At 38.9% G+C, this 12,330-nt stretch overlaps 1 pseudogene; it reads right to left on the reverse strand.

Annotated features, from left to right (window-relative positions):
- Window positions 1-1,501: 1,501 nt before the first annotated feature.
- Window positions 1,502-1,618, reverse strand: LOC124597582 (annotated as a pseudogene).
- Between the last annotated feature and the right edge of the window lie 10,712 nt (window positions 1,619-12,330).

Below are 12,330 nucleotides of genomic sequence, written 5' to 3' on the forward strand. Positions count from 1 at the left end.
TAGATCGTTCACTGTCGCTTCATATATAAATGCTTTTGTATTTACTTCTTCCATAGCCTATTCTTTTACGTACTGTTTTCATATCTTATCTTAACTATCTACTTAAGTTTTAACGCAATGGCTGACACAACATTTTAATTGATTATAGTTTCTTCTCTGGATTTCCATGATTCATTTTTCAAATCCACCCTCCAGGCAAACATTTTCATATAGACAATCTTGTTGATGGCACAACGACAGATACGAGTAATAATATTGTGTATTAATGAACCGCTTCAGCAGTATCATGGCACTAAGAGCCACATCTTCAGACCAATTTCTTGATGGCCATAATTAAGAAGGGATAACAATCGTACGACATCCGGTAATATGATAACTTTCTAAAATTATTTTAAGATTTTAAATTTTTGTTGAGTTCTTTCCTACAGTCATGGATCTTTTTAGTTGTATAAAGTTTTTAAAAGCACGAGAAAAGTTTTTAAAACGTTTGTACAAAATAATAATTTTAGAATTTTAAGGTTTTTAATTTTTTTAAGTTATAAGGTTTATTTAATGGACTCTGACTGCAGATATGTTCCTTTGCCGTAGTATGTGCATTCGGTGATCCTGCTTTAAGACATTAAATGCCGCTGGTTCAAGAGTTCCTTTAGTTTAGCATAACTTACGGGCGTTACTAATGAAAATAAATGTTAACTGTCACTATTTTGTCCAACGGATTATTTTTAAATACATTTTTGCATTTGTTATCCCAATAGTCCTTGTTCTCATTCACGATCACTTATCGCTGGTGGGGAAGTGGCTCGGGGGAGGGGGGATATTAAGATGGTAAGCTACTGTTGCGGTCTTTAGTTCATTGACTAGTTTTATGAAGCTCTCCACGCTCTTCTATCCTGAGCAAACCTCTTCATCTCTGCGTAAGTACTGCCATCGATATCCCGTTGAACCTGTTTACTGTGGGCAAGGTTTGGTTTTCTTCTTCAGTTTTGACCGCTTCCCTCAATTCCTTCCTTTGTTACGTTCCTTAATGCCTCAGAAAGTAAAGTATCTTATTAACGTTATGTTTCTTTGGTCAGTTTGTGTCAACAACTTATCTTCCTCCCAATTAGAATTTATTTATTTTTTAATGTATGTATTCTTTATTAATTACAGCCTATCACCTAAAAAGCTAAAACAGGCATACATATCACTTTTCTTTGGATAGTTATAAATTATGTACTAATTATTTATTTCTGATACTTAATTAAAAAAAAAGAGATAAGAAATGTTACTTCTATTCTTACTACTAAAACTAAACTCTTTCCGAACAGGCCATGAAGCCCCAAAGGCACCGACCGGCCACCGTGTCTTCCTCAGACCACAGGCGTCACTGGATGCGGATATGGAGGGGCATGTGGTCAGCACACCGCTCTCCTGGCCGCATGTCAGTTTTCGAGACCGGAGTCACTACTTCTCAATCAAGTAGCTCCTCAGTTTTCCTCACAAGAGATGAGTGCACCCCGTTTGCCAACAGCGCTCGGCAGACCGGATGGTCACCCATCCAGTGCTGACCCAGCCCGACAGCGCTTAACTTCGGTGATCTGACGGGAACCGGTGTTACCACTGCGGCAAGGCCGTTGGAATTTCTACTACTACAAAACTACATTAAACATCCTTAACAAATTACTCGGGAACTAATTTATTACAAACGCTACAGAATTTGTTCTCTGTTCTTTGATTTATTTTGGTGCATTTAATTGTAGATGGTTGTTTCCGCTACTGTATCCGTCCTCGTGGCACCCCAGTCAACAGCCATAGTCTGCTGGATTCCTTGGGCGTCGGGAAGCACGTCAGTAGCGTTTCCGCTGTAACGAGTAATTCCACCCATCAATTTTGCTTCCTAAAGTCCACAGTTCAATTACCACTAGCACCAAAGCAATATAGATTCTAGGGACAGTATTTCACGCGGTGGCCGCCGATCTCAGTTATTTTCTCTCCATCGGCAGAGTATGTTGTATAGCCCGGATGGGAGGGTAATGACATACGGTTGAATGCCTCGTGAAGTCTTCTTTGGAATTCCTGGATACTGCGGCTGCAGTATCGTCCAAGATGCTCCAAGTCGACTCGCTCTTTAGTGCTGCTTTGGGATCCCTTATCCTTATCCTTAATAGCTGACGTCCCTACCCGCTGCATCTTCATTGAGTGTGCAGTCCCATAATGTGTGTTCTGGTGTGCCTACACCGCCGCAGGTGCAGCTACCATTCATCTGTCTTCTGATTTTGTATAGATACGTGGCATAAGGCCCACGAACATTTAGGTAACGTTTCAATCGATTCGATGGGTTAAAAAAAATCTAGTTTTTTCTCCTCTCCCTGGTGACAGGGAGGCATTCGTAGGTTCTCCTGCCAGTGCCTGAAGTGTCAGATTCATTTTGCCACAGCTGTAGTATGCGATCTTTTATTGTCCTTTCCGGCCTGGATTCAGTTCTAAGCACCCTTCGTACTTCCATTTCATTGCCTTTTTGTAACCAGTAAAAGGCTTCCCTTCTCCTAATTTCCAAGTCCAGTAGGCAGATTCCTAGAATTACTAACAAAGCAACACTCGGGGTATGAAGTAGGCCCCCGTTATTCTTAGTAGCACTCCCCGTTAACTCTTCTCACTGCTGAGGCTGGCTTCATTAGTTGCAGTCAATAAGCCCAGACGCTCACTCCATATCCTACGACTGATGCAAGTATGGATTGGTGGCATACTCTGATTGTCTTCCAGGGAAGCCAAAACTGCCAGTTTGCATTGGTTATAGTTTTATTAATTACATTGGTACCTCTCCTGCCTGATTCCTCTATATGATGATCCAAGTTACGACGTTCGTCCAGAAATATTCCTACATATTTCGTCACTACGCTTTTCCTATTCGTTGCAGCCCATAAGACAATGTGCCTATGGCAGTTTCCCGACACCGTTTGCTGCATCCACCTAATCCTGCTTCTAGCCTGGTGTCTTGCTCCCATTTACCCAGAATTTAATTGTTCTGCTTCCTGTTTCCTTCCGTCCTTCCACTGCACCTATTCTTTTTTTTTCCCTTGCTCTATACGTCCCAATTAGCTGGATGTAATTTCCCTAACCGTTGTCAAAAGATTTCTCTGTTCAGTTACCTTTTCCATTGCTTCACTGTTAACCACTTCATCCAGGTATTTTGTTTTCTGTATTCTCCTCCGATCCCACATCTCGAATGGTTCAGTTTTCTCTCTTCCTCTCTTCTTCAAAGCCCAGATTTCGCAGCTGTGCAGAAAAGTACACAACGAAGGAAACAAGCTTTTCTTTCACTCTTCTTAACTCTAACTAGCGTTTCTTTTTCTGGAAAGCATGCAATATTTTCTAGCACTATATTTCAAAAACTTTTATTTGCCGCTTATCTGAACTATTTGTCGTCCATATTTCACCTCTGAATAAGTAACCCTCCATACAACTACCACCTGAAAAGGCATCCTAAGCCTCAAATTTATTTTCGATGCCTGAAAAGACCATGCTTTCTTAGAATTGCTTTTGCCTTTATTGCTAGCCAGTATTTTAAACCCTCCCGAATTTGGCCATCGTCAGTTTCTTTTCTAAATAAGAAGCAAATCTCACAGACAACTTTTTAATGTTTGATTTCGTAATGTAGTTACTTGAGGATAACCAATGTTTAAGTTCTTGTTAATGTCCTTATCTCTTTTCAACTATTTATTGATTTCGTTGACAATATCTTCCAAGTCGTTCATTTCATATATATTCGTCCTAGTTGCAGTGTTAAATGCTGATATTGACTGCATAACTGAGAACGTCACTCTGAATTTCGCACTACATACAGAAGCAAAGTTGACTAGTGTTTCTGAAACAGCAGTGGTCCTGCCCTTGTTTCGTAACAGGTTTTAGTTGGTGGGTGGAATCGACGTGCAACCATGACATCATTTGCTCTACCTTTCCCATTACGTCAGCGACTTGAGAACCCCTTTGGTGCTGTAATCTTTAGCAACACTTTCCTTCAAAGTCATCGGGTGGCGTCATCTCCAATGTCAGCTCACAGAATACTTGTTTCGGCATATTGAATGTATTTTCTTACGGCAGGAGGCCAAAATACAAAGCTTCTTGCGATACTCTCATTATGATGCAATTTTGCTGATTCAGGCACGAGAGTAGTTCAGTATGCCCGGCAGAGCCACGCTTCAACGCTCCTCTATCCATCAGAAAATCCAGTAAATTGGATTGTCGTCAATTTACATTTATGGAAAAATCTCACGATACATTTTATGGTTTAACATATATGAACAACATTCTCCAGTTCTCCGGTTAGGTTAGTGGTGTTTAACGTCCCGTCGACAACGAGGTCATTAGAGACGGAGCGCAAGCTCGGGTTAGGGAAGGATGGGGAAGGAAATCGGCCGTGCCCTTTCAACGGAACCATCCCGGCATTTGCCTGAAACGATTTAGGGAAATCACGGAAAACCTAAATCAGGATGGCCGGAGACGGGATTGGACCGTCGTCCTCCCGAATGCGGGTCCAGTGTGCTAACCACTGCGCCACCTCGCTCGGTCTCCAGTTCTCCGTACTCTAATGCAGAGTCAACCATATTGTTCATAAGTTGTTTGCTAAACTGACCAATATCGTCTAATGTAAACCCAATTGGCTGACAACTGATGCACTGCGAGCTCTAGCAGTAGAGTGGTTTACCGCCAAAAGCGGATACAGGTTACACAAAGTGGAGTCCGAGCGGAAATAGACCTGAAATTGAGGCAGTTATTGTCACGACGTTGTGAGACAACAACACAGCGCCTAATAAATTTTCCACAGAATTAATTTTGTAGTCACAATATAAATGTGATAAAATTTTATTACTTTATTAATGTTATTTAATTAAATGTCAAAGAATTAATTCAAACGCAGTAATTCAATTTTGTATTGTAATTATGATGTAGTAAAAAACGCTGGCACAGTCAGGGAAGTTTCTTGTTGTATAGAGCCAAAAAATACATTTAAAGTAAGGAGTATTGTCACTGGTCACGTAATCGAGTAGTCGGGAAGAAGTAATCGGCAGAGAAAGTTGATAGCGGCAAGTGATTAAGTGCAGACGCGGTGCGGGGTAATGTAAGGAATAAACAGAAAGTTTTTTAATATATGGCCGGACATATTTTTGTGGCTGTAAATTGACACAGTACACTGTCATCAAGTAGAATTGATAGTCAAAAGTAGTACTGTGGGCCCAAACTTCTTATTTGGTTTACGGGAAACAAGAGTCTGTTGCCATACGTTGTCGACGAATAACGTCTCACATCGTACGACCAGCAGCTCATCAAAGTAAGATCCGACCTTTTTCTTATTAGTATTGTACAAGGCTAGTCAGCGTAGTAGTTTTAATTGACTGAACAGTAAAGTGTTCAGTACAGCAACTGTTATCGCGTGATTGGTCTTCACCTCAGTCATTTTCCTAATAGGGTGCTATCATGTCACCTTTAATGAGTCCGAGAATACAACAGTAAAATATTGAAAGAGATGAGCGTATTTAATTTCTGTAACTCAGGTAAATAAGTGAAATTTACCAAACCTATAAATATCTAAAACTGCCATTTACAAGCAGTAAAATTTATTGCTTGGTAGAACAACTCCTCAAAGAGTAATGACTAACAGTAAAAGAATAACAGCGTAATTAAAATTAACTTTGACAAAATATTACTTCAGAACAACACATTCTATGTCTTTGTGTGCGTTGGAAACTCCGCTGACGTTTGTAAATTACGTAGCAGTGTTGTGTAAAATCACTTATTCTTCGCTAAATGAGACATTAAGAACTTTCCAGAAGTAACATGCTATAACAGAAAACAAGTAAGTATGAATATGTTTCTAAAATCGGTAACAGTTAGCATTTCTGTGAGTACCGCAAAGCTACTCATTAAGCCAAGCGTTTTGCAAACTGTTAATTTCTAAGTGCATGTTTTCGGTGCAAACTATTCTGCTGATTTTCACACTAACTTTAATTCATGATGAGCGCGAGCTAGTGCCGTTGGTTGCGTTCTCGCCTGATTACAATTCAATGTTTAGGTTGTAATTAAAGTTTCTAAATAATTAATAACCATATAGTAACTTTTGCTACGTTCTAAAGTAATTTACAATCTAAAGTTATAAGAGATCCAGCTTATTTACTCCATATTTCACTAACTATTTCTTATTTTTAACTTTGTTGTAAAAATTTCTTTAGATCGGTATTGTGCAAAAGTCGTCACGCAATAACGGTTCGGTTATAATCGTATCTTCACTTACCAAGATATTCTCATTCTTCGGAATAGATGGCTTTCGCAAACGACAGGGAATACTGGGTGCACGCGTCATTTAACAGTCTCAGTTAATCGGAAATGTAGGTCCGTTGTAACGTAACTGCGCTGTTCACCACGGCATATGCACGTTATGGAGCAACTGCCCCACATTAATTCCTCCTTATTGAGTTCATAGCAGTTTGTGAATCTGTGGTCTATTGGTAGTGTCTTTCGCTAGTAGACAAAAGGCGTAGGCTCCAGGTCTGAACTCAGCCACTAATTAATTCTGAGTCAAAATCATCAACATAAGCGCCTAAATACTTCCGGTATAAGAAGGCACACTTACTCCCCAACAGCCTCATCAAAGTGTGCGAAAGAGCGGACAGAGGTTCTCGGCACTCTCTTGTCCTTGGAGTGGGCAACTGCCCTAAAAGGCGGAATAATCAACAATTATCAGCGGCTCTGGATGGAGAAGGCAAAGGATACCAATGTACTAAGGCTACATGTTTATCTACAGTACATGTGGCATGCAGTTGAAAAATTGTCAGTTATAACCTCACCATTGGCAAAAAATTCCGGATAAGTCGCCAATCGAATCCCCGGGAGGGGGCTGCCAATTGTAAAGGGACCATGAGATAACGCAGGGATAACGGTCCACGAATCGGAACATCGAATGTCAGAAGTTTGAAAGTAATAGGAGAGCTAGAAAATCTGAAAAGTTAGATTTAGGGAGATCAGCGAAGTGAAATAGAAAGAAGGTAAGGATTTCTGGTCAGACAGATTAATATCAACGGAAGCACCAGATGGCAGTAGCAGTGTAGGGTTATTCACGATTGAGAAAATAGAGCAGTCATAGGGGTGGTCTCTTCATAATCGACAGCTTGTAAGTAGGCTGTTTAGGTTTTCTTATTGGTAACGCCACGTAGCGCTCTGTATGAAAATCACTGGCTGTGCTGTGTGCAGTCTGTGGCTAGTTTGCATCGTCTGCCGTTGTAGTGTTGGGCAGCTTGATGTTAACAGCGCGTAGCGTTGCGCAGTTGGAGGTGAGCTGCCAGCAGTGGTGGATGTGGGGAAGTGAGATGGCGGATTTTTGAGAATGGATAATCTGGAGGTGTGTCCATCAGAAACAGTACATTTGTAAGAATGGATGTCATGAACTGCTATATATATTATGACTATTAAGGTAAATACATTGTTTGTTCTCTATTAAAATCTTTCATTTGCTAACTATGCCTATCAGTAGTTGGTGCCTTCCGTAGTTTGAATCTTTTATTTATCTGGCAGTAGTGGCGCTCGCTGTATTGCAGTAGTTCCAGTAACGAAGATTTTTGTGAGGTAAGTGATTTGTGAAAGGTATAGGTTAATATTAGCCAGGGCCATTCTTTTGTAGGGATTATTGAATGTCAGATTGCGTTGCGCTAAAAAAATATTGTCAGTTTAAGCACAGTCATGTATAATTTTTCTAAGGGGACGTTTCAAGCTAACCAAGGCGCCAACGATGGTTTAGATACTCCAGCCGACGTCGGAAGTAGACTAAGAAGACACAGAGAAAGAAAATGAGGATACTGAATGGGTAACTCCGTACTTAAAAGGAAATGAAAATCTAACAATCATGGGGGATTGGAAGGTGGCTGTAGGGGAAGGAACTGAAGACGGGGTTGCGGGAGGATAAGGGCTTGCCAGGAGGGAGGGATGAGACAGGTGAAAGACTATTGTAGTTATGCAATAAGTTGCAGGCGGAAGTAGAGAAACTCTGTTAAGGAATCATAAGAAGAAGGGTTGTACGTGGAAAAGACCCGGAGACACAGATATTTCCATATGGGTTACATCATAGTTCGAGAAAGTTTTCGTAATCAGACGGGGCGTGATTAGTGCTTGGGTAGCTCATACGGTAGAGCACTTGCCAGTGAAAGGCAAAGGTTCCGAGTTCGAGTCTCGGTCCGGTACACAGTTTTAATCTGCCAAGAAGTTTCAGGTACTGGATTATAAGGTGTACATAGGAACAGGTATAGCCTCAGATAAAAATTTAGTAACGGAGGAACTGAAGTTTAAGAGAACCGTTCGGTAGAATCAGTGTGGATGAAAGCGGGATGCGGAAGTACTGAGGAATGGTGCGACGCGTTTGAAGTTCATTATGGATGTGGATACTGCTACATGGAATAACAAGGTAGACTCTACATCTCTAAAAGGGCCAATCAAAAATATTGGACAGCCAAAAATAGGTGCAAGGGAGATAACTCCGAAGAAACCTTGGGTTACAGTAGAAGTAATTCAGTTGAAAGAACGAAGTAGAAAAATGATCAGTAAAAGACAGGAATATATCAACATAAATCACTTAGCAATAATAATAATAATAGTAATAATAGGATTCCCCAGTCAGAATTAGAAAACATCAAACAACAAGTACAACAAATACTGGAACAAAATAATGTGCAATCAGAAGAAGAAGAAAATACAGTAATGGACTCAAACATCCCAGAGCAAACAAACAAAGAACAACACGCATCAATTAAACAGTCAGAGGAAAACGAAATCTTAAGACAGCCACCAGAACAAGAACAAATAGTACACGAAGTGACACACATGTTAGATATAGAAGAAAAATTTCAGCTGACATATATAGAGTACAAAGACACAAATACAGACATTAGACCATTCTTGAATAGACCGCCAAATAACCCACAAGTCGAAACAACAATAAAAACTATCAACACAATCACTCACAATAAAATAAATGAAAACACAACAATGGAAGAGTTACAACTACTGGTTTGTATAGGAGCACTCACTACACTAAATATACACACTAGGCAGAGATCAGAACCAACCAACACACAGAAGAAACCCACAAAACCAGCATGGCAACACAGGCTACGGATCAGAATAGAAAAACTGAGAAAAGACATCAGACAGGTAACACAATTTATAAGAAATGAAATGTCAGAAAAAAAACGAAAAAGGTTAGGTAAAATCTCACAACAATAAGTGATAGAGCAATTAGATGAAAAGAAGCAGAAATTACAAGCATTGGCCAAACGACTTAGAAGATACAAAAAAAGTGAAAATAGAAGGAAACAAAACCAAACATTCAACACAAACCAAAAGAAATTTTACCAGACAATAGATAACACACACATTAAAATAGACAATCCACCAAACATAACAGACATGGAACACTTCTGGAGCAACATATGGTCAAACCCGGTACAACATAACAGGCATGCACAGTGGATACAAGCAGAAACAGATACGTACAAGATGATACCACAAATGCCTGAGGTGATAATTTTGCAACATGAAGTCACCCAAGCAATTAATTCTACTCACAATTGGAAAGCCCCTGGATAAGATAAAATAGCAAATTTCTGGCTAAAGAAATTCACCTCAACACATTCACATCTAACTACATTATTTAACAGTTACATTGCAGACCCATACACATTCCCTGATACACTTACACATGGAATAACTTATCTGAAACCTAAAGATCAAGCAGACACAGCAAACCCAGCTAAATATCGCCCCATAACATGCCTACCAACAATATACAAAATATTAACTTCAGTCATTACACAGAAATTAATGACACATACAACACAGAACAAAATTATAAATGAAGAACAAAAAGGCTTTTGCAAAGGAGCACGAGGATGTAAACAGCGACTGATAATAGATGCAGAGGTGACATATCAAGCTAAAACTAAACAAAGGTCGCTACACTATGCATACATTGATTACCAAAAAGCTTTTGATAGTGTACCCCACTCATGGTTACTACAAATATTGGAAATATACAAAGTAGATCCTAAATTGAAACAGTTCCTAAACATAGTAATGAAAAATTGGAAAATCACACTTAATAACCAAACAAATTCAAATAATATCACATCACAGCCAATACAGATTAGGCGTGGAATATACCAAGGAGACTCATTATGTTCTTTCTTGTTCTGCCTTGCTCTGAACCCACTATCCAACATGCTAAATAATACAAATTATGGATACAATATTACTGGAACATACCCACACAAAATCACACATCTGCTATACATGGATGATCTAATACTACTGGAAGCAACAAATCAACACCTCAACCAATTACTAAAGATAACAGAAGTATTCAGCAATGATATAAATATGGCTTTTGGAACAGACAAATGTAAGAAAAATAGCATAGTCAAGGGAAAACACACTAAACAAGAAGATTACATATTGGATAACCACAGCGACTGCATAGAAGCGATGGAAAAAACAGATGCCTATAAATATCTAGGATACAGACAAAAAATAGGAACAGATAATACAAATATTAAAGAAGATCTAAAAGAAAAATACAGACAAAGACTAAGAAAAATACTGAAAACAGAACTGACAGCAAGAAACAAGGCAAAAGCTATAAATACTTATGCTACACCAATATTGACCTACTCATTTGGAGTAGTCTAATGGAATAACACAGACCTAGAAGCACTCAATACACTTACACGATCACAATGCCACAAATATAGAATACATCACATACATTCAGCAACTGAAAGATTCACATTAAGCAGAAAGGAAGGAGGAAGGGGATTTATCGGCATAAAAAACCTACATTATGGACAGGTAGACAATTTAAGAAAATTCTTTATAGAACGAGCAGAAACTAGCAAAATACACAAAGCAATCACTCATATAAATACGTCGGCTACACCACTGCAATTTCATAACCACTTCTAAAACACTTTAGATCACATAACATCAACAGATACGAAGAAAGTAAATTGGAAAAAGAAGACACTACATGGCAAGCACCCGTATCATCTAACACAGCCACACATCGATCAAGACGCATCCAACACATGGCTAAGAAAAGGCAATATATACAGTGAGACAGAAGGATTCATGATTGCAATACAGGATCAAACAATAAACACCAGATATTACAGCAAGCATATTATTAAAGATCCCAATACCACAACAGATAAATGCAGACTTTGCAAACAACAAATAGAAACAGTAGATTACATCACAAGTGGATGTACAATACTAGCAAATACAGAATACCCCAGAAGACCTGACAATGTAGCAAAAATAATACATCAGCTTGCCTTACAACATAAACTTATAAAACAACACGTTCCCACATACAAGCATGCACCACAAAATGTACTGGAGAACGATGAATACAAATTATACTGGAACAGAACCATTATAACAGATAAAACAACACCACATAACAAACCTGACATCATTCGCACCAATAAAAAGAAGAAAGTAACACAACTAATCGAAATATCCATACCCAATACAACAAATATACAAAAGAAAACAGGAGAAAAAATTGAAAAATACAACCAACTGGCTGTGGAAGTCAAGGACATGTGGCATCAGGATAAAGTTGACATTATACCAATTATACTATCAACTACAGGAGTCATACCACACAATATCCAAGAGTACATCAATGCAATACAGCTACATCCAAACTTATATATACAACTACAGAAATCTGTAATTATTGACACTTGTTCAATTACCCGAAAGTTTCTAAATGCAATGTAACATATACTGTACAGTTAAAAGGAAGTCACACTTGATCAAGGTCCGCGTCACCTTCCATTTTTAACCAGACATAACGTCTGAGACAAGAAAGAAATAATAATAATAATGCACACCAGCCACGCCAAAATGGCTGGAGGATTATGTGAATATATTGAAAACATGAAAAGAAATGGTTGTCGGGGGACTGATTCAGTCAAAACACTCTTCGATGTAATTAAAAGGAAGGGTAGTAACACTAAGCGAGCAATGGCATTTCCACTGTTGAATACGGAGCAAAGTGTGGAGGTGGCAACAGTGCTTTGAGTGCCTCTATGAGAGGGAGAACTTGTCTGATGACTTGATGGAAGAAGAAATTAGAGTCGATAAAGAAGACGTGGGGCATTTTGTATCAGACTCATAATTTAGAATACCTCTAGAATACTTGAGATCAAATCAAGCAGATTTGACAGATAACATTCCACCGGAATATCTAAAGTCACTGGGGGAAATGGAAATAAATGATTATTCAGATTTTATGTGGATTGT

The sequence above is a fragment of the Schistocerca americana genome, chromosome 2, assembly GCF_021461395.2.
Source record: "Schistocerca americana isolate TAMUIC-IGC-003095 chromosome 2, iqSchAmer2.1, whole genome shotgun sequence".
Classification (NCBI taxonomy): domain Eukaryota; kingdom Metazoa; phylum Arthropoda; class Insecta; order Orthoptera; family Acrididae; genus Schistocerca; species Schistocerca americana.